General features: G+C 43.1%; 1 protein-coding gene across 2 annotated transcripts in view; it reads left to right on the top strand.

The window, feature by feature from the left end:
• The first annotated feature begins 203 nt into the window (after nucleotides 1-203).
• LOC115147160 (tenascin-like) overlaps nucleotides 204-23953 on the top strand; it is a 64861-nt gene continuing 41111 nt past the window's right edge. For both annotated transcript variants that reach the window (XM_029689216.2, XM_029689217.2), the window contains exon 1: nucleotides 204-539. The gene's annotated coding sequence lies outside the window, so the exon portion shown is untranslated. The remainder of the gene's footprint in view (nucleotides 540-23953) is intronic.

The following is a 23953-nucleotide window of genomic DNA, read 5'->3' as shown; positions in this document are numbered from 1 at the left end:
CACACAGTCACTCTCTCCCTCTTTTTCACTCTTTGTATGGCGTTGCCAGTAGGAACAACGGCATCCCACTTCAAGGCAGCAGTCCAGCTACATCCAACAGTAAGAAAGAGGGAGGGAGGGAGGGAGGGAGGGAGGGAGGGAGGGAGGGAGGGAGGGAGGGAACGTGTCTGCTATTTAAGGGCTGTAGTTGAGGAATGGGGGGTTTGAACAGAAGGCTCCTCTTTCAGTTTAAAAGGCATTTTCTCCTCCTCTCTCTTTCTTTCCCACTCTCTCTCTCTTTAGCTCTGACTCGGTGCTCAGACTCGGTGACAAGAGCAGTAGGCTGAGCTGTCAGGGCAGAAGAAACAGTGAGAAAATTGTTTTATTTTGGAATAGAAGTGTCATCTGGTTAGAAAACAAGGAGAGAGGTGGCGGAACTGCCTTCAAGGTGGACATCCTTTCATCCCCCTTTGCTGAAAGTGTTGGGTTCCAATGAGGCAATTCGTGTGAGCTGCCAAAGGCTGTGGTGTAGTAGCTCTGAACTGTCTGGTCTGCTAAAGGTAAGAATGAGAGATTGATTGATTTATCTGTATGAAACTGATCTTGGATCTTTGAATGAGTTGTTGCTATTATTTGGATAGTTTGTGACTAATGATTACTGTGTCCTTATTTTGAAATTGCAAATGAGATCTTTTCTATCTTCTTGACAGTTGTGGTTATTGATGACGTGCTCAAACCATGTGAGACTTAAATGTAATGTGTTTAATTGTTCCTGGAGATTAGAATACATTATTTGTTGATTTTTTTTTTGGTTATTAAGGTCAAACCCTTCATATCATACTCAATTAAATTGTCTACTTCATTTTGACGTCTTTAAAGGTAATTGAATAACGTCAAAAAGTACAAGTGTGTGGTGTGAAATGGAAATGTTGAATTTTTTTGCACATCCTACTCCCCCAAGACACTTTCAGAGAGGGGGGTCATGGCCAGGGATTAGCAGTGGTGTAAAGTACCTAAGTAAAAATACTTGAAAGTACTACTTAAGTTTACTATTTATATTTTTGACTAGCTTTACTTTTACTTCACAACATTCCTAAAGAAAATCATATACTTTTTACTCCATAAATTTTCCATGGTACCCAAAAGTACTCGTTACATTTTAAATGCGTAGCAGGACAGGAAAATGGTCTAATTCACAAGCTTATTAAGAGAACATCCCTGGTCATCGCTACTGCCTCTGATCTGCCTCTAAATAACGGAAAATAAAAAATATAAATAAAAAAATCTGGCGGACTCACTAAACACATGCTTTGTTTGTAAACGATCTCTGAGTGTTGGAACGTGCCCCTGGCTATCCGTAAAATTAAAAAACAAGAAAATGGTGCCGTCTGGTTTGCTCTTAAGAATCTGACCCTTTTTTTTCCATTTTTGCCTAAAATAACATACCCAAATTTAACTGCCCGTAGCTCAGGACCTGAAGCAAGGATATGCATATTCTTGATACCATTTAAAAGAAATACTTTGAAGTTTGTGGAAATGTGAAATTAATGTAGCAGAATATAACACATTAGATCTGGTAAAAGATAATACAAAGAAAAAAACATGTGTTTTTTTGACCATCATCTTTGAAATGCAAGAGAAAGGCCATAATGTATTATTCCAGCCCAGGCGTAATTTTGATTTTGGCCACTAGATGGCAGGAGTGTACTTGCAAAGTTTTAGACTGATCCAATAAACCATTGCATATCTGTTCAAAATGTTGTGTCAAGACTGCCCAAATGTGCCTAATTGATTTATTAATATAAGGAATTTGAAATTATTTATATGTTGATACTTAAGTATATAGCATAAATTACATTTACATTTGGTACTTAACTATATTTAAAACCAAATACTTTTGACTTTTACTCAAGTAGGATTTTACTGGGTGACTTTTACTTTTACTTGAGTCATTTTCTATTAAGGTCATTTTACTTTTTCTCAAGTATGACAGTTGGGTACTTATTCCAGCACTGGCGATTAGCCATTATTAATGACAACCCTGCAGCAATTAGGGTGAGGTGCCTTGCTCAAGGGCAGATCGACAGATTTTTCACCTAGTTGCTTCTGGGATTCAAACTACCAATCTTTAGGCCACTGGTCCAATGCTCCAATTGATAGGCTACCTGCATGTTGTGTATGAAATATGAATAAACAGATGTGGAATAATGAGTTTATCATACAACATTTACTAATTCATTCTATGAAGCCAATGTACTTTGGCAATAAATGGGCAAGAAGCAGAATGAACTCAATAAGTATTCAGTCCTGTGATAATATTTATCCAAAAACTGCAGCTTTATTGTTTTCCTTCTGCCGGGCTCTGTTCTTTATTTAGCGAAAGACGGCTCTCATTGCTCGCTAAAGGGCACCGATTATGGTTTATAGGGAATGATATTAACATTCTTTATGCATGCTGCAACTTCTGGGTTTACCAGTTTTAACCAAGGCTGGGTCTGCGTGATAGAGATGGAGGATTGGAAGACAGACAGAATGAGGAGAGCATTAGCTGCGTTGACTGACTGATGAGTGATAGAACATGCACACCTTTGATCACCTGGGGACTCATTTAGCAACCGTACATTTCTCACTAAATTCTGGCGTAAGTGGAGATTCTAAGATTTGAGTGTACAACATATTAATGGGATTGATCAAACAGTTGCACACAACATTTAGTATACACATGTTTTCATTGATAAATCAAAGCCCTACTATATTTGTGCGCTCGTGAACAGGCATTTACAACCCCGCCTGGAAAGCGCCCTCCATTCACCTTTTGTGGTAACAAAAACGTCATTTGCTGTATGATTTGGAGATGTTGGAACAGGGCCGTGACAGTTTTTAAACAAAAGCAATCACAATTTTAGAGGTGTGGGCAGAATGTTTTCATCTTTTGCAGTGACATTTTCAAACAGGAAATGCATGAACCCGCCTGTAGAGTCCCAAACACTGGCCACTCACTCTGCAAGATTGATTGTCTCCTTGAACTATTTAAATGTAGACGAAAGGCTACAGCAGTCCACACCTCAATGCCTCCCACTCCTTCACCCAAATCCAAAAAGCTGATGTCCTGAAAGAGCTGCAGAATCTGGATCCCTCCAAATCAGCTGAGCTAGACAATCTGGACCATCTCTTCCTAAAATTATCCGCCGCCATTGTCGCAACCCCTATTAATAGTCTGTTCAACCTCTCTTTTGTATCGTCTGAGATTCCCAAAGATTGGAAAGCGGCGCGGTCATCCCCCTCTTCAAAGGTGTAGACACTCTAGACCCAAACTGTTACAGACCTACATCCATCCTGCCCTGCCTTTCTAAAGTCTTCGAAAGTCAAGTCAACAAACAGATCACCGACCATTTCAAATCCCACCATACCTTCTCCGCTATGCAATCAGGTTTCCGAGCTGGTCACAGGTGCACCTCAGCTACGCTCAAGGTCCTAAACGATATCATAACCACCATCAATAAAAAACAATACTGTGCAGCCGTCTTCATTGACCTGGCCAAGGCTTTCGACTCTGTCAATCACCACATTCTTATCGGCAGACTCAACAGCCTTGGTTTCTCAAATGACTGCCTCGCCTGGTTCACCAACTACTCCTCAGATAGAGTTCAGTGTGTCAAATCGGAGGGCCTGTTGTCCGGACCTCTGGCAGTCTCTATGGGGGTGCCACAGGGTTAAATTCTCGGGCCGACTCTTTTCTCTGTATATATCAATGATGTCGCTCTTGCTGCGGGTGATTCTTTGATCCACCTCTACGCAGACAACACCATTCTGTATACATCTGGCCCTTCTTTTGGACACTGTGTTAACAAACCTCTAAATGAGTTGCAATGCCATGCAACACTCCTTCCGTGGCCTCCAACTGCTCTTAAATGCTAGTAAAACTAAATGCATGCTCTTCCAACGATTGCAGCCCGCACCCGCCCAACTAGCATCCCTACTCTGGACGGTTCTGACTTAGAATATGTGAACAACTATAAATACCTAGGTGTCTGGCAAGACTGTAAACTCTCCTTCCAGACTCATATTAAGCATCTCCAATCCAAAATTAAATCTAGAATCGGTTTCCTATTTCACAACAGAGCCTCCTTCACTCATGCTGTCAAACATACCCTTGTAAAACTGACTATCCAGCGGATCCTTGATTTTGGCGAAGTGATTTATTAAATAGCCTCCAACACTCTACTCAGCAAATTGGGCGCAGTCTATCACAGTGCATCCCGTTTTGTCACCAAAGCCCTATATACTACCCACCATTGCGACCTGTATGCTCTCCTTGGCTGGTCCTCGCTACATATTCGTCGCCAAACCCACTGACTCCAGGTCATCTATAAGTCTTTGCTAGGTAAAGCTCCGCCTTATCTCAGCTCACTGGTCACCATAGCAACACCCACCCGTAGCACGCACTCCAGCAGGCATATTTCACTGGTCATCCCCAAAGCCATCACCTACTTTGGCCGCCTTTCCTTCCAGTTCCCTGCTGCCAATGACTGGAACAAATTGCAAAAATCACTGAAGCTGGAGATTTATCTCCATCACTAACTTCAAGCATCGGCTGTCAGAGCATCTTACCGATCGCTGCAGCTGTACACAGCCCATCTGTAAATTGCCCATCCAACCAACTATCTGCCTCATCCCCATATTTGTTTTTTTGCTTTTTCTGCTCTTTTGCACACCAGTATTTCTACTTGCACATCCTCATCTGCACATCTATCACTCCAGTGTTAATTGCTAAATTGTAATTACTTCGCCACTATGGCCTATTTATTGTCTTACCTCCTTACTTAATTTGCACACACTGTGTACAGATGTTCATTTGTGTTATTGACTGTACGTTTGTTTATCCCATGTGTAACTCTGTGTTGTGTTGTTTTTGTCGCACTGCTTTGCTTTATCTTGGCATGGTCGCAGTTGTAAATGAGAACTTGTTCTCAACTGGCCTACCTGGTTAAATAAAGGTGTTCTCAACTAGCCTACGTGGTTAAATAAAGGTGTTCTCAACTAGCCTACCTGGTTAAATAAAGGTGTTCTCAACTGGCCTACCTGGTTAAATAAAGGTGTTCTCAACTAGCCTACGTGGTTAAATAAAGGTGTTCTCAACTAGCCTACGTGGTTAAATAAAGGTGTTCTCAACTAGCCTACGTGGTTAAATAAAGGTGTTCTCAACTGGCCTACCTGGTTAAATAAAGGTGTTCTCAACTAGCCTACGTGGTTAAATAAAGGTGTTCTCAACTGGCCTACCTGGTTAAATAAAGGTGTTCTCAACTGGCCTACGTGGTTAAATAAAGGTGTTCTCAACTGGCCTACGTGGTTAAATAAAGGTGTTCTCAACTGGCCTACGTGGTTAAATAAAGGTGTTCTCAACTGGCCTACGTGGTTAAATAAAGGTGTTCTCAACTGGCCTACGTGGTTAAATAAAGGTGTTCTCAACTGGCCTACCTGCTCAACTACCTGGTTAAATAAAGGTGTTCTCAACTGGCCTACGTGGTTAAATAAAGGTGTTCTCAACTGGCCTACCTGGTTAAATAAAGGTGTTCTCAACTGGCCTACCTGGTTAAATAAAGGTGTTCTCAACTAGCCTACGTGGTTAAATAAAGGTGTTCTCAACTAGCCTACGTGGTTAAATAAAGGTGTTCTCAACTGGCCTACCTGGTTAAATAAAGGTGTTCTCAACTAGCCTACGTGGTTAAATAAAGGTGTTCTCAACTGGCCTACCTGGTTAAATAAAGGTGTTCTCAACTGGCCTACGTGGTTAAATAAAGGTGTTCTCAACTGGCCTACGTGGTTAAATAAAGGTGTTCTCAACTGGCCTACGTGGTTAAATAAAGGTGTTCTCAACTGGCCTACGTGGTTAAATAAAGGTGTTCTCAACTGGCCTACGTGGTTAAATAAAGGTGTTCTCAACTGGCCTACGTGGTTAAATAAAGGTGTTCTCAACTGGCCTACCTGGTTAAATAAAGGTGTTCTCAACTGGCCTACCTGGTTAAATAAAGGTGTTCTCAACTGGCCTACGTGGTTAAATAAAGGTGTTCTCAACTGGCCTACCTGGTTAAATAAAGGTGTTCTCAACTGGCCTACCTGGTTAAATAAAGGTGTTCTTAACTGGCCTACGTGGTTAAATAAAGGTGTTCTCAACTGGCCTACCTGGTTAAATAAAGGTGTTCTCAACTGGCCTACCTGGTTAAATAAAGGTGTTCTCAACTGGCCTACCTGGTTAAATAAAGGTGTTCTCAACTGGCCTACGTGGTTAAATAAAGGTGTTCTCAACTGGCCTACCTGGTTAAATAAAGGTGTTCTCAACTGGCCTACCTGGTTAAATAAAGGTGTTCTCAACTGGCCTACGTGGTTAAATAAAGGTGTTCTCAACTGGCCTACCTGGTTAAATAAAGGTGTTCTCAACTGGCCTACCTGGTTAAATAAAGGTGTTCTCAACTGGCCTACCTGGTTAAATAAAGGTGTTCTCAACTAGCCTACCTGGTTAAATAAAGGTGTTCTCAACTGGCCTACCTGGTTAAATAAAGGTGTTCTCAACTGGCCTACGTGGTTAAATAAAGGTGTTCTCAACTGGCCTACGTGGTTAAATAAAGGTGTTCTCAACTGGCCTACGTGGTTAAATAAAGGTGTTCTCAACTGGCCTACGTGGTTAAATAAAGGTGTTCTCAACTGGCCTACCTGGTTAAATAAAGGTGTTCTCAACTGGCCTACGTGGTTAAATAAAGGTGTTCTCAACTGGCCTACCTGGTTAAATAAAGGTGTTCTCAACTAGCCTACGTGGTTAAATAAAGGTGTTCTCAACTAGCCTACCTGGTTAAATAAAGGTGTTCTCAACTAGCCTACCTGGTTAAATAAAGGTGTTCTCAACTGGCCTACGTGGTTAAATAAAGGTGTTCTCAACTAGCCTACGTGGTTAAATAAAGGTGAAATAAAACAAATATAAAAAATAAGATCTGAGAATAAATATGGTATGATGTCGCGCTACTATCGCACAGCAATTCTGTAGCCTACCCACACTGTCACATGTTTTAAATAGGCTACCAGTCTGTTTACTTTCGAGCATGCTTGTCTATTGAATGAGCGATGGATAAATGGTAGCCTAATAGTTGTTGAGTAGCGCGAATAAACCAGTAATGTAAGAAAAGGAGAGACATATCCTGCTAAAGGCCTGAATAATACAAGTTAAAGAAACATATTAGGCTACATGCTGCTATGGGAACTCCTTACCAACGGCAAATGCATCGGTTTTATCATTAGGGCTATATTTTAATGTTTTTCTTAGCCTACCATTATTATAATTCCCATGCATCAAAAACCATAAATTTCCCCAAAATAACAATATAATTGAATACAATCTTTGCTGTCTTGTGAATAATTGTCCATCCGTGGGCGACGCAATGATGGTCTAATTTTATATTAGTTTTCCTTTAAGGAGATTACACAGCATGAGCAGCAGCCTTTGATGCTCTCTTTTCCAGTGTGAGTTTTGAGATAAAAACAAGCACACGGCTTGTCCATTTATTTCCAAATCCATTTGCTCCGCTTAATTGAAATCCCTCCATGCTGTGTGAGTGGTTGATTTTCATGAACTACAGCTCCTCTTAGGTTTACACTCTGTGGTCCTGACATTAAGGCTGTGTGTACATACTAACTGTTCTCAGCAGTGTTCTAAATCATCTACTAATCACTCCACTAGTTATTAACATAAAACTTTAAATAATAGCCCAGGTGTTTATTTACTGAATCACTGAACACAACAGGCGCTTATTAGAGACAGGCTTCTATTTGAGGTAGGCGTCTATTTTCTTGGCTTAATGCACACAGCTTTTGCTCATTTGCATAGTTAATTGTCTAATTCCAGCATTCACTTCCAGCATTTTAATCAATTTATTCATTTCCTGCACTAATTTGTCATCGTTTACATACTTTGTCACATTTATTTTAGTCTTAGTAGGCTTCTATTTAAAAATAATAATAATCCTTGACAGAAGCCTGTGCATTTTCGACAGTTCTTACTTTAGCCAGTTGAGTAATCATACTTTTTCTGGGGGTCTGTACTTCCGAAGTTGACTTTTTATGTGCTTGACAGTTAGCTAGCAGTTCTCCTCTGTTAGCAGCCAATAGCTAGCAGTTCTCCTCTGTTAGCAGCCAATAGCTAGCAGTTTCTTGATAAAAACAGATGATTGACATCTTTTTTTTGTGTCAATACTGAATTATTTAATGTAATAAATCAAACATTAAACCTTGTAAACAATGCATGGTAATTAATGGTAATCTCATAAACAATTCCTTTAAACTCTGCATTTATTTGAAACAGGCATTTATTTGCATAAATGTGTGCCGTCACCTGGCTATTAAAGGGGACAGACTGCGTTTAATTTACGTGTTTAATTTAAGTTTTACAGTAGTCAAATAACTGTTAAGTACATTTCAAAATCCTTGCTGTCAGCCTATAACAGAGAGAATGGGGAAATTCCTCTGTTGGGCGGGATGGGTGATGGGGATGGACAGACCTCTGCAAGGGAGACAGCTGGTTTAGTGACCGGCCCCTTGCCTCAGGGTCCGTCCTGCCTTTGGAGAAGGTATTACCCTCTCAGTTTGAACTCCACTCAGTACAGAAGAGAGAATAGGTACAGTATAACTTGACACCTCAAATATGCAGTTTTTGTCTCTGGTTACCATTACTGATCAGCTAGCAGTGTAAATCTGTTACATGAGCTAAACATTTTTGGTGAGTGGTGCTTTAGATTTTTGGTACATATGCAATCATGTCTGTTGTATGCTCTCTTTCAAACTATTGTTCAACATGTAGTTTCAGGCGAACACAATTCAGGTGAAAATCGGTATTTTGAATTCATCTGATCCTTCTCTACTGTTTATCCGCCTTAGATTTACCAGAGAACGAAACCAGAACCTTTGATTCACCAGTGACGTGCGGTGATGTTGGTGGCTGAATTGCAAAGTCAGATTTACACACAAATAAACCTTGATGAAACCCAAGTTCACCATAGAACAGATAGCCCCAACAACCAGAATGACACACACACACAATAATATTATGTGAAATATTCTTACACACACACATAATAAATAACGTTCTAACGAAATGTCCATATCAACAATCAAAATGACTGAAAAATGCCAATCAAAATGTCAAAAAAGGTGTCTCGTTCAAATGTAACTATAGATAAATGAAATGCATCAAAGGGTTGTTGTCTATTCTCATGTTCATTCAACAACCCGCAAATTGCAAAGGAAAATGTATTTAGGTAAATGAAGTCCATTCGTCTGTCCTTCAGGGTGAACCTCTTGCTGACAGCAATGTAGAAGTCACAGCGGAACCACGTCCGTTATTTTATTCTGCATGGACACGGCCCACGGTCGTGTGGGAGACGCATTCCCAAGGCCTCCTTTGGTTTCATTTTCACAAAAAGTCATACACACACAAACAGTAGCTGGTAGCAGAGTTCTCCCATGCAAAATACAGGCAGCTCCACCCATTTAGGGCATTCAGCCGGTCGGAGAGCAGAATCCTCATGCAGTCACACACTTAGAGTATCGTTGTTGTTAGTCGCAGCCATCTTGTAGAAGCCAAGGGCCCACATTGAGTGGCGGGAGAAGCCCCATTACCGTTACGTAAATAATGCAAAAGTAAATGTCCAAGATGTGCAAAAGTCCTGGTAAAAAGTACTAATTGGTAAAGACGTTTAGGTGGACAGTCCAGTACTCACTGTTCGCCCGACAGCTAGCAGTGAGGGAGATGGTGGTTGCCTGTCATGAATAAAGTTGAATCTTGTAGATTCGCTGCCTCTGTCTGGTCTTAACTGTCATTATAGTTGACGTTCCAATCTTCGAACCCTCCAAACGGCGTTTTACATAATTCCAACTTGGAAAATTGTTTGAGGTGCAGTATAGTGTACATTTGTCTGGTTGTTTTGAGTTCAAGGGATGCAAGATCAAAATTATGTAGACATGCCCAAATGTGCAGAGCTTTCCCCAAGTCTACCAACGCAACATGTTTAGGCAAATATGCATGCGCAAAATATGAAATCGACACAATGCAACAAATGAATCTACTTCAAGACACGCAAAGCAGCCTGTGCTGACCCTGTCCATTAACAATGACTGGAGTCAGGAACAGACGCATGCGTCAAAGATTTGAATGGATGGAAATGAAGGCATGAATTCCCTGGTGCCTGTCCTGAGGTTTTGATGCTGTTTCAGCACATTTTGGGATTTTGAGCATAAAAACCACCAGAATCATTGAGAAAAAAATCGATTTTTTTTTATTATACAGAGTACAATTCAAGGGTTTTTCTTTATGTTTACTATTTTCTTCATTGTAGAATAATAGTAAAGACATCAAAACTATGAAATAACACATATGAAATCTGTTTAGAAGCCTCTTGGACCTAGACTCAGATCCTCAAAAGGTTCTACAGCTGCACTATCGAGAGCATCCTGACTGATTTGGTAACTGCTCGGCCTCCGACCGCAAGGCACTACAGACGACAGTGCGAACGGCCCAGTACATCACTGGGGCAAAGCTTCCTGCCATCCAGGACCTCTGTACCAGGCAGTGTCAGAGGAAGGCCCTAAAATGGTCAAAGACTCCAGCCACCCTAGTCATAGACTGTTCTCTCTGCCACCACACGGCAAGCAGTACTGGAGTGCCAAGTCTACATCCAAGAGGCTTCTAATCAGCTTCTACCCCCAAGGCATAAGACTCCTGAACATCGAATCAAATGGCAACCCAGACTATTTGCATTGCCCACACCCTCTTTTACACCACTGCTATTCTCTGTTAAAATCTATGCATAGTCACTTTAATAGCTCAACCTACATATTACCTTGACTAACCAGTGCCCCCGCACACTGAACCGGTACCCCCTGTATATAGTCTCACAATTGTTATTTTACTGCTGCTCTAGAATTAATTAATTAAGTAATAATTACTTGTTCCTTTTATTTCTTATTCTTATAAACTGCATTGTTGTTTAGGGGCTTGTAAGTAAGCATTTCACTCTAAGGTCTACACCTGTTGTATTCAGCACATGTGCACTTACCTTTATTTAACTAGGCAAGTCAGTTAAGAACAAATTCTTATTTTTCAATGGCGGCCTAGGAACAGTGGGTTAACTGCCTGTTCAGGGGTAGAACGACAGATTTGTACCTTGTCAGCTCGGGGATTTGAACTTGCACCCTTCCGGTTACTAGTCCAACGCTTTAACCACTAGGCTACCCTGCCACCCCGATTTGATTTGAATCATTTAGTAACCAAGAAAGTGTTAAACAAATCAAAATCAAAATATATTTTATATTTGAGATTCTTCAAAGTAGCCACCCTTTGCCTTGATGACGGCTTTGCACACTCTTCTCTCAACCAGCTTCACCTGGAATGCTTTTCCAACAGTGTTGAAGGAGTTTCCACATATGCTGAGCCCTTTTGGCTGCTTTTCCTTCACTCATCCCAAACCATCTCAATTGGGTTGTGGTCGGGTGACTGTGGAGGCCAGGTCATCTGATGCAGCACTCCATCACTCTCCTTCTCAGTCAAATAGCCCTTACACAGCCTGGAGGTGTGTTGGGTCATTGTCCCGTTGAAAAATAAATGATAGTCCCACTAAGCGCAAACCAGATGGGATGGTGTATCACTGCAGAATGCTGTGGTAGCCATGCTGGTTAAGTGTGCCTTGAATTCTAAATAAATCACTGATTTATTTAGAATTCACCAGAAAAGCACCCCCACACATTACACCTCCCCATGCTTCTTATTGGAGTCCTTTAGTAGTGGTTTCTTTGCAGCAATTCGACCATGAAGGTCTGATTCACGTGGTCTTCTCTGAACAGTTGATGTTGAGATGTGTCTGTTACTTGAAATCTGTGAAGCATTTATTTGGGCTGCAATTTCTGAGGCTGGTAACGCTAATGAACATATGCTTGGCAGCAGAGGTAACTCTGGGTCTTCCTTTCCTGTGGCGGTCTTCATGAGAGCCAATTTCATCATGGCGCTTGATGGTTTTTGCGATTGCATTTGAAGAAACTTTAAAAGTTCTGGAAATTTTCCAGATTGACTGACCTTTATGTCTTAATGTAATGATGGACTGTCGTTTCTCTTTGCTTATTTGAGCTGTTCTTGCCATAATGTGGAATTGGTATTTTACCAAATAGGGCTATCTTCTGTATACCAGCCCTACCTTGTCACAAAACAACAAGAAGGAAAGAAATTCCACAAATGAACTTTTAAGAAGGCACACCTGGTGACATAAAACTCGTTTTTCAACCACTCCACAAATTTCTTATTAACAAACTATGGTTTTGGAAGGGGGCTAGGACATCTACTTGGTGCATGACACAAGTAATTTTTCCAACAATTGTTTACAGACAGATTATTTCACGTCTGGCTTCCGGGTTTGGAGCGAGCGGTCGCATCTGCACTCGGTCCGCAGGTAGTATTTATTTCATTACATTTCATTATAGTACAACGGTTTGATTTGTCTAATCTTAGCAATTTCTTCTTAGCTAGCTACATAGCCGTCTTTGTATCATAGATAATTGCGTAATTATCGTATTTCGTCGTCCTAACGCAGTCTACACTCCTATCTGCCCTGCAGCTAGCCAGCTAGCTAACGTCCACCGTCTACCGATTAGCAGCACAACTATTACACTCAACTGAACGACTTGATTAGTGTAGTGTTAGCTAGCTACATAGTTGTCTTTGCTGTCTTCGTATCCAAGATAATTGTGTAGTTTAGAGTGTGTAGTTTTAGAGTGATTATCTTAATTTACCGAGGTTAGCTAGCCAGCTATTTGTCGTCCTTAACGTAGGAGACACTGCTAGCTAGCCAACAGCTAGCCAACGTCTACCGAACAGAACTTCCGCACTCAACAATCCGGTCGCATTTCGCTTCGCTCCACAGGTAGTATCACATTTTTCATTTCATTTCATTACAGTACAACGGCTTGATTTGTTTGATCGTAGCTAGCTACATAGCCGTCTTTGTATCAAAGATAATTGTGTAGTCTAGAGCGATTTCCTAGGTTAGCTAGCCAGCTATTGTCGTTCTTTTAACGCAACGTAACGTAATCAACACTGCTAGCTAGCCAGCTAGCCCCGAATAGCAGCACAGTAGAAACTATTACACTCAACGGAACGACTTGATTAGTGTAGTGTCAACAACGCAGCCACTGCTAGCTAGCCTACATAGTCAACAACGCAGCCTCTGCCAGCTAGCCTACTTCAGCAGTACTGTATCATTTTTAATCATTTTAGTCAATAAGATTCTTGCTACGTAAGCTTAACTTTCTGAACACTCGAGACGTGTAGTCCACTTGTCATTCCAATCTCCTTTGCATTAGCGTAGCCTCTTGTGTAGCCTGTCAACTATGTGTCTGTCTATCCCTGTTCTCTCCTCTCTGCACAGACCATACAAACGCTCCACACCGCGTGGCCGCGGCCACCCTAATCTGGTGGTCCCAGCGCGCACGACCCACGTGGAGTTCCAGGTCTCCGGTAGCCTCTGGAACTGCCGATCTGCGGCCAACAAGGCAGAGTTCATCTCAGCCTATGCCTCCCTCCAGTCCCTCGACTTCTTGGTACTGACGGAAACATGGATCACCACAGACAACACTGCTATTCCTACTGCTCTCTCTTCGTCTGCCCACGTGTTCTCGCACACCCCGAGAGCTTCTGGTCAGCGGGGTGGTGGCACCGGGATCCTCATCTCTCCCAAGTGGTCATTCTCTCTTTCTCCCCTTACCCATCTGTCTATCGCCTCCTTTGAATTCCATGCTGTCACAGTTACCAGCCCTTTCAAGCTTAACATCCTTATCATTTATCGCCCTCCAGGTTCCCTCTGAGAGTTCATCAATGAGCTTGATGCCTTGATAAGCTCCTTTCCTGAGGACGGCTCACCTCTCACAGTTCTGGGCGACTTTAACCTCCCCACGTCTACCTTTGACTCATTCCTCTCTGCCTCCTTCTTTCCACTCCTCTCCTCTTTTGACCTCACCCTCTCACCTTCCCCCTACTCACAAGGCAGGAAATACGCTCGACCTCATCTTTACTAGATGCTGTTCTTCCACTAACCTCATTGCAACTCTCCTCCAAGTCTCCGACCACTACCTTGTATCCTTTTCCCTCTCGCTCTCATCCAACACTTCCCACACTGCCCCTACTCGGATGGTATCGCGCCGTCCCAACCTTCGCTCTCTCTCCCCCGCTACTCTCTCCTCTTCCATCCTATCATCTCTTCCCTCTGCTCAAACCTTCTCCAACCTATCTCCTGATTCTGCCTCCTCAACCCTCCTCTCCTCCCTTTCTGCATCCTTTGACTCTCTATGTCCCCTATCCACCAGGCCGGCTCGGTCCTCCCCTGCCGCTCCGTGGCTCGACGACTCATTGCGAGCTCACAGAACAGGGCTCCGGGCAGCCGGCGGAAATGGAGGAAAACTCGCCTCCTGCGGACCTGGCATCCTTTCACTCCCTCCTCTCTACATTTTCCTCTTCTCTCTCTGCTGCTAAAGCCACTTTCTACCACTCTAAATTCCAAGCATCTGCCTCTAACCCTAGGAAGCTCTTTGCCACCTTCTCCTCCCTCCTGAATCCTCCTCCCCCCTCCTCCCTCTCTGCAGATGACTTCGTCAACCATTTTGAAAAGAAGGTCGACGACATCCGATCCTCGTTTGCTAAGTCAAACGACACCGCTGGCTCTGCTCACACTGCCCTACCCTGTGCTCTGACCTCTTTCTCCCCTCTCTCTCCAGATGAAATCTCACGTCTTGTGACGGCCGGCCGCCCAACAACCTGCCCGCTTGACCCTATCCCCTCCTCTCTTCTCCAGACCATTTCCGGAGACCTTCTCCCTTACCTCACCTCGCTCATCAACTCATCCCTGACCGCTGGCTACGTCCCTTCCGTCTTCAAGAGAGCGAGAGTTGCACCCCTTCTCAAAAAACCTACACTCGATCCCTCCGATGTCAACAACTACAGACCAGTATCCCTTCTTTCTTTTCTCTCCAAAACTCTTGAACGTGCCGTCCTTGGCCAGCTCTCCCGCTATCTCTCTCAGAATGACCTTCTTGATCCAAATCAGTCAGGTTTCAAGACTAGTCATTCAACTGAGACTGCTCTTCTCTGTATCACGGAGGCGCTCCGCACTGCTAAAGCTAACTCTCTCTCTCTGCTCTCATCCTTCTAGACCTATCGGCTGCCTTCGATACTGTGAACCATCAGATCCTCCTCTCCACCCTCTCCGAGTTGGGCATCTCCGGCGCGGCCCACGCTTGGATTGCGTCCTACCTGACAGGTCGCTCCTACCAGGTGGCGTGGCGAGAATCCGTCTCCACACCACGTGCTCTCACCACTGGTGTCCCCCAGGGCTCTGTTCTAGGCCCTCTCCTATTCTCGCTATACACCAAGTCACTTGGCTCTGTCATAACCTCACATGGTCTCTCCTATCATTGCTATGCAGACGACACACAATGAATCTTCTCCTTTCCCCCTTCTGATGACCAGGTGGCGAATCGCATCTCTGCATGTCTGGCAGACATATCAGTGTGGATGACGGATCACCACCTCAAGCTGAACCTCGGCAAGACGGAGCTGCTCTTCCTCCCGGGGAAGGACTGCCCGTTCCATGATCTCGCCATCACGGTTGACAACTCCATTGTGTCCTCCTCCCAGAGCGCTAAGAACCTTGGCGTGATCATGGACAACACCCTGTCGTTCTCAACTAACATCAAGGCGGTGGCCCGTTCCTGTAGGTTCATGCTCTACAACATCCGCAGAGTACGACCCTGCCTCACACAGGAAGCGGCGCAGGTCCTAATCCAGGCACTTGTCATCTCCCGTCTGGATTACTGCAACTCGCTGTTGGCTGGGCTCCCTGCCTGTGCCATTAAACCCCTACAACTCATCCAGAACGCCGCAGCCCGTCTGGTGTTCAACCTTCTCAAGTTCTCTCACGTCACCCCGCTCCTCCGCTCTCTCCACTGGCTTCCAGTTGAAGCTCGCATCCGCTACAAGACCATGGTGCTTGCCTACGGAGCTGTGAGGGGAACGGCACCTCAGTACCTCCAGGCTCTGATCAGGCCCTACACCCAAACAAGGGCACTGCGTTCATCCACCTCTGGCCTGCTCGCCTCCCTACCACTGAGGAAGTACAGTTCCCGCTCAGCCCAGTCAAAACTGTTCGCTGCTCTGGCCCCCCAATGGTGGAACAAACTCCCTCACGACGCCAGGACAGCGGAGTCAATCACCACCTTCCGGAGACACCTGAAACCCCACCTCTTTAAGGAATACCTAGGATAGGATAAAGTAATCCCTCTAACCCCCCCCCCCCCCCTTTAAAGATTTAGATGCACTACTGTTCCACTGGATGTCATAAGGTGAATGCACCAATTTGTAAGTCGCTCTGGATAAGAGCGTCTGCTAAATGACTTAAATGTAAATGTAAATGTATAATTCACTGTTTCACAATTCCAGTGGGTCAGAAGTTTACATACACTAAGTTGACTGTGCCTTTTAAGACACTTCTTAGGGACAGCCCCCTTTTTTTCAAATGTCCTCAAGTCTGATCAATGTCCTCTGGTCAGAAATAGAACTGTTTGGCCATAATGACCATCGTTATGTTTGGAGGAAAAAGGGGGATGCTTACAAGCCGAAGAACACCATCCCATCAATGAAGCACAGGGGGTGGCAGCATCATGTTGTGGGGGTGCTTTGCTGCAGGAAGGACTGGTGCACTTCACAAAATAGATGGCATCATGAGGGAGTAAAATTATGTGCATATATTGAAACAACATCTCAAGACATCAGTCAGGAAGTTAAAGCTTGGTCGCAAATGGGTCTTCCAAATGGACAATGACCCCAAGCATACTTCCAAAGTTGTGGCAAAATGGCAACAATGTCAAGGTATTGGAGTGGCCATCACAAAGCCCTGACCTCAGTCCTATAAAAAATGTGTGGGCAGAACTGAAAAAGTGTGTGCGAGCAAGGAGGCCTACAAACCTGACTCAGTTACACCAGCTCTGTCAGGAGGAATGGGCCAAAATTCACCCAACCTTTTGTTGGAAGCTTGTGGAAAGCTACCCAAAACGTTTGATCCAAGTTAAACAATTTAAAGGCAATGCTACCAAATACTAATTGAATGTATGTAAATTTCTGACCCACTGGGAATGTGATGAAAGAAATAAAAGCTGAAATAAGTCATTCTCTCTACTATTATTCTGACATTTCACATTCTTAAAATGAAGTGTTCATTCTAACTGACCTGTCAGGAATTGTGAAAAACTGAGTTTAAAAGTATTTGGCTAAGGTGTATGTAAACTTCCGACTTCAACTGTATATACACATTTTTTATCAGCTTTGTTTATTTGGATTATCACAGTGTAAGCACTGCCTACCCTACTTACCCTGACTGCTTGTCACTGTGATCAACATCCTAATGAATAATGTAATGACATCACTGTATGGAAAAACACAAAACATGACTGCACTACTCATATGAACTGATATAACGAGGAGGGATTCATTGATTTGATAATCTAAAAATACCCATGCAGCCATGTGTGGGGCAGGAGTTTTGCCTACATATGCAGAATCTGTGTCAGAGAGCGCATACAGACTTTGATATCAGGGCTTTGCACTACAAATCTGCTGGGGCATCTAGACGGGGTTGTGGAACGAGTTGCGTGTGGGACTCATGGTGCAGACGGTTCCAAATGGCCAGTGAAAATGTCCAGCTTTTTTATTCACTGTTCTCACTTTCTTGAGGATCTGCCAATGAGGCAGTAGTAAATCTACTGCAGAGCAGAAAAAGACACGTTACTAAAACAAAACGCATGAGGCAATGTGCATCCTCATTATTGTCAACTGCAGTTGAGCTTCCATATTATTTTGTCACTTCTTTGTGGGATTTATTTTGTGGATATTTGTAAATTGATACAATTCAGAGGTGAAGGTTTTCAATTGCATTGGGTGTGCATTGTGAACATAATGTGACCTCTCAGATCATATAGGAAATATATTGTAACGACCCTGGGTTTATAAGCGAGGAAATCGACTCTACCGCTTGAGCATGCTTTTGCGGCACAGTCGATAGCGTGCCGGACCTCGGGCTCTAAGGTTGAGGGTTCGAGACCTGCTGCCTGCTGTTTCATTACAATATGACCCTGCAATGCAGGCCGTAGAGTTAAGTTTACTACTACTTATTGGCATCACAATTATTTATTTTTTAAGTCCTGACACGCTATTTACGCCTCTCGAGACCGTTTTCCATAAGAGGTACACCTTGCCACACTGCATCCAACATTTCCAATGGATATATGATGTTATGAATTTCAGTGCTAGTACTGAAGACGCTATAGACACCAGATCATACTGGCTTGATTTTCTTTCGATTTTCTTCGTTTCTTTGTGCGATATACAGTAAATTGACTGTGTCTGTGTGTAGGGGGTAGGGATTAGTGACAATGGACTCTCTCAGCTTCCAATGAATCAATTAATAGAGTTAGAGATACAAAAGACTAACCTAAGTTACAGTCTCTACTGGATAATGTGACAGGAATAAAAAGGGAAGGGTCATGATATCTAGATCTCCTGTGACGGCACATTTGAAGTGTTGGCCAACTGTTATTTTGGACAAGCTGAAAGACAAATGTTTCTTCTGCTACAAGGCTGCACATTTGGATTAATTTGCTCAGAAAAATAATATATACAGTCTGAGACAAAGAAAGTCAACAGCAAATTAATAACAAATATTTTCTTACTGTGGGGAATTTGATTATTGCTTGGGGTTATTGCATTCCTGGAAGATGCACTTGCGGCCAAGCTCCCAGGTTTTTAGATAAAATGGCTTGATACTCGGTAAAGTTAATGATGTCGTTGACCTTAACAAGAGCCCCAGGAACAGTGTAAGCAAAATAGCCCCATAACATCAAAGATCCACCACCATACTTTACAGCAGGTAAATCAAAATAAAATAAAATGTTATGTCACATGCGCCAAATACAACAGGGTTAGACCTTACAGTGAAATGCTTACTTTACAAGCCCCTAACCAGCAATGCAGTTTAAAAAAATAAATTAAATTAAATTAAAAGGGAATAAGAATAAAAATTAAAGTAACAAATAATTAAAGAGCAGCAGTAAAATAACAATAGCGAGGCTATATACATTTACATTTACATTTAAGTCATTTAGCAGACGCTCTTATCCAGAGCGACTACAGGGGGTACCGGTACAGAGTCATTTGAGGTAATATGCACATGTAGGTAGAGTTATTAAAGTGACTATGCAAAGATAATAATAGACAGTAGCAGCAGCGTAAAAGAAAGGGGGAGGGGGGCAATGCAAAGAGTCTGGGTGGCCATGTGATTAGATGTTCAGGAGTCATATGGCTTGGGAGTATAAAGCTGTTTAGAAACCTCTTGGACCTAAACCTGGCACTCCAGTACCGCTTGCCATGCGGTAGCAGAGAGAACAGTCTATGACTAGGGTGGCTGGAGTCTTTGACAATTTTTAGGGCCTTCCTCTGACACCACCTGGTATAGAGGTCTTGGATGGCAGGAAGCTTGGTCCCAGTGTCATACTGGGCTGTATGCACTACCCTCTGTAGTGCCTTGCGGTCGGAGTCCAAGCAGTTTCCATACCAGGCAGTGATGCAAACAGTCAGGATGCTCTCAATGATGCAGCTGTAGAACCGTTTTTAAGAGCTGAGGACCCATGCCAAATCTTTTCAGTCTTCTGAAGGGGCATAGGTTTTGTCGTGCCCTATTCACAACTGTCTTGGTGTGCTTGGACCATGTTAGTTTGTTGGTTATGTGGACACCAAGGAACTTGAAGCTCTCAACCTGCTCCTGCTCTAATGTTAATGGGGGGCTGTTCGCCCCTCCTTTTCCTGTAGTCCACGATCAGCTCCTTTATCTTGCTCACATTGAGGGAGAGGTTGCTGTCCTGGCACTACACTGACAGGTCTCTGACCTCCTCCCTATAGGCTGTCTCATCGTTGTCAGTGATCAGGCCTACCACTGTTGTGTCGTCAGTAAACTTAATGATGGTGTTGGAGTCGTGCTTGGCCACAGAGTTGTGGGTGAACAGGGAGTACAGAAGGGGACTAAGCACGCACCCCTGAGGGGCCCCAGTGTTGAGCATCAGCTTGGTAGATGTGTTGTTGCCTCCCCTTACCACCTGGGGGCGGCCCGTCTGGAAGTGCAGGATCCAGTGGCAGTTGGATGTCACTGTATAAACCAGAAAAGCAAAGCTAAGTAGACAAATGCTGTAAATAATAACAAGAATATCCTTGCAAAACACCCCAGAATATCTATATATATAGAATAATAGCAAAACACCCCAGTGCAAAAAGACCAGAAAGGCTACCTCACTTGAGTGAGCTTAAACCTGGCCTGTGGTTTATCCACAGCCACACTACCCCAATACCAAACTGATTCTGAATCTGAGACCATACCAGTTGCCAACCATTGTCAAATGTTGCAGATAGAAATGGCATGAATAGAACCGATGTGATTCCTTGTTCTACATGTCAGAGAGGCGTATTTGTTCTACATAACATTGTTCTATCTGAATGAATGTATTTTGAACAGTGATAAATATCTGGAATTTATCATGGTCCGTGTATTTACTGCTGCAGTGTTTTTGGTGTTTAGTCCCAGGGTCCTTAGCTTAGTGATGAGCTTTGTGGGCACTATGGTGTTGAACGCTGAGCTGTAGTCAATGAACAGCATTCAATTCAGTCAATGAACAGGTGTTCAATGAACAGCATTCAGCAGTCAAGGAACAGGTGTTCCTTTTGTCCAGGTGAGAAAAGATATGGAGTGCGATTGAGATTGCGTCATCTGTGGATCTGTTGGGGCAGTATGCAAATTGGAGGGTTTCCACAACATGATTGTGTTGATGTGAGCCATGACCAGCCTTTCAAAGCAGTTCCTGGCTACCAATGTGAGCACTACGGGTTACCTATGCTTTCTTGGGCCCAGGGACTATGGTGGTCACCTTGAAACATTACAGTCTCAGTCAGGAAGAGGTTGAAAATATCAGTGAAGACACTTGGCAGTTGGTCCGCGCATGCTTTGAGTACACGTCCTGGTAATCCGTCTGACCCCTCGGCTTTGTGAATGTTGACCTGTTTAAAGGTCTTCCTCACATGGGCTACGGAGAGCGTGGTCACAGTCATCCGGAACAGCTGTTGCTCTCATGCATGCTTCAGTGTTGCTTGCCTCGCAGCAAGCATAAAAGGCATTTAGTTCGTCTGGTGAGCTCGCATCGCTGGGTAGCTCGCGGCTGGGTTTCCCTTTGTAGTCCGTAATAGTTGTATTCTGCAAGCCCTGCCACATCCGACGAGCGTCGGAGCCAGTGTAGTATGATTCAATCTTAATCCTGTATCGACGCTTTGCCTATTTGATGGTTCGTCTGAGGTCATAGCGGGATTTCTTATAAGCGTCCGCATTAGTGTCCCGCTCCTTGAAAGCGGCAGCTTTAGCCTTTCGCTCGGTGCGGATGTTGCCTGTAATTCATGGCTTCTGGTTGAGATATGTATGTACGGTCACTGTGACGACGTCATTGTCAATGTACTTATTGATGAAGCCTGTGACTGAGGTAATATAAAGTTACAAATAAAGTAAAACTAAAACATAATAAAGAGTAAGTTTGAATGACACTGAGGGGCAGTGTTTTTACAGCTAATGCCAGTTTGCCTGAGGCTGATGCCATGCAGGTGTTGGTACACACTCATTCAAAAACACACATACACGGACTCACACACATGTAATAGTTCCAGACATGCACACAAACATATACAATTGGCCTTGCTATTATGATTTTAGTTGTCCTTGATGTCCTTTGTTGTTTGCTGTTTTCTTTTGTCTTTTCCTTTTTTCTCTTTTCATTTTCTTGATTGTTGGTGCCTGGTCAGTCTATGTCATGGAAAGAGCAGGTGTTCCTAATATTTTGTACATTCAGTGTGTGTTTATCCCATGTTCTATTTATTCTTAAAACATGTGAGCACCGTTATTGAAGTGGTTGCAAATCGTAATATGTAGAGTTGAAGACACCTTAGCCATATACATTTAAACTCAGTTTTTCACAATTCCTGACATTTAATCCTAGTAAAAATGCTCTGTTTTAGGTCAGTTAGGATGACCACTTTATTTTAAGAATGTGAAATGTCAGAATAATAGTAGAGAGAATGCTTTATTTCAGCTTTTATTTCCTTCATCACATTCCCAGTGGGTCAGAAGTTTACATACACTCAATACGTTGGGTGAATTTTGGCCCATTCCTCCTGACAGAGCTGGTGTAACTGAGTCATGTTTGGAGGCCTCCTTGCTCGCACACACTTTTTCAGTTCTGCCAACACATTTTCTATAGGATTGAGGTCAGGGCTTTGTGATGGCCACTCCAATATCTTTACTTTGTTGTCTTTAAGCCATTTTGTCACAACTTTGGAAGTATGCTTGGGGACATTGTCCATTTGTAAGACCCATTTGCGACCAAGCTTTAACTTCCTGACTGATGTCTTGAGATGTTGCTTTAATATATCCACATAATTTTACTCTCTCATGATGCCATCTATTTTGTGAAGTGCACCAGTCCCTCCTGCAGCAAAGCACTCCCACAACATGATGCTGCCACCCCTGTGCTTCACGGTTGGGATGGTGTTCTTCGGCTTACAAGCCTCCCCCTTTTTCCTTCAACGGTCTAATTTTGTTTCATCAGACCAGAGGACATTTCTCCAAAAAGTATGATCTTTGTCCCCATGTGCAGTTGCAAATCGTAATCTTGGCTTTTTATGGTGGTTTTGGAGCAGTGGCTTCTTCCTTGCTGAGCGGCCTTTCAGGTTATGTCGATATAGGACTCGTTTTACTGTGGATATACTGGGGTCCTTTGCTGTTGTTCTGGGATTGATTTGTACTTTTCACACCAAAGTACATTCATCTCTAGGAGACAGAACGCGTCTCCTTCCTGAGCGTTATGACGGCTGTGTCGTCCCATGGTGTTTATACTTGCGTACTATTGTTTGTACAGATGAACGTGGTACCTTCAGGCGTTTGGAAATTGCTCCCAAGGATGAACCAGACTTGTGGAGGTCTACAATTTTTTTTCTGAAATCTTGGCTTATTTCTTTTTATTTTCCCATGATGTCAAGCAAAGAGGCACCGAGTTTGAAGGCAAGCCTTGAAATACATCCACAGGTACACCTCCAATTGAATCAAATGATGTCAATTAGCCTATAAGAAGCTTCTAAAGCCATGACATAATTTTCTGGAATTTTCCAAGCTGTTTAAAGGCACAGTCAACTTAGAGTATGTAAACTTCTGACCCACTGGAATTGTGATATAGTGAATTAGAAGTTAAATAATCTGTCTGTAAACAATTGTTGGAAAAATTACTTGTGTCATGCACAAAGTAGATGTCTTAACTGACTTCACAAAACTATAGTTTGTTAACAAGAGATTTGTGGAGTGGTTGTAAAACGAGTTTTCATGACTCGTGACCTAAATGTATGTAAACTTCTGACTTCAACTGTATGTTTATGACCTGAACATGTGTGTATTGTAATTATTCCCTTTCAATGTTAATTGATCATTGTGTTATGTATTCTTCTCATTGGTCAGAGGCATGATGGGTAGACTATTTAAACATGGGCTTTCCCAATTTTTGGGAGACAGAGATAAGGTAAGGTTTGTATGTTGCCGGTTTAAAAGGGATTACCGAAGCCTGGTGTTTCTTTTGATTGTTCTAGTTGATTAAGTTTGTCCTTATGTTCATCACGCTGTTTGTCTTTTTAAAAATATATATACTGTATATTGTAGTCACCAGCTATTATCTCCAGCCTCACTCTGGACAAGAAAATCAGCTCTGCATTATTGCCTCTTCACAGACCAATCCACCGCTAGGGCGGTCCCCCTTACAGCCACAAATG

The sequence above is a fragment of the Oncorhynchus nerka genome, linkage group LG19 (genome assembly GCF_034236695.1).
Source record: "Oncorhynchus nerka isolate Pitt River linkage group LG19, Oner_Uvic_2.0, whole genome shotgun sequence".
Lineage (NCBI taxonomy): Eukaryota > Metazoa > Chordata > Actinopteri > Salmoniformes > Salmonidae > Oncorhynchus > Oncorhynchus nerka.
The sequence above is the reverse complement of the archived record's forward strand: the minus strand, read 5'-3'. Positions and strand labels throughout refer to the sequence as shown.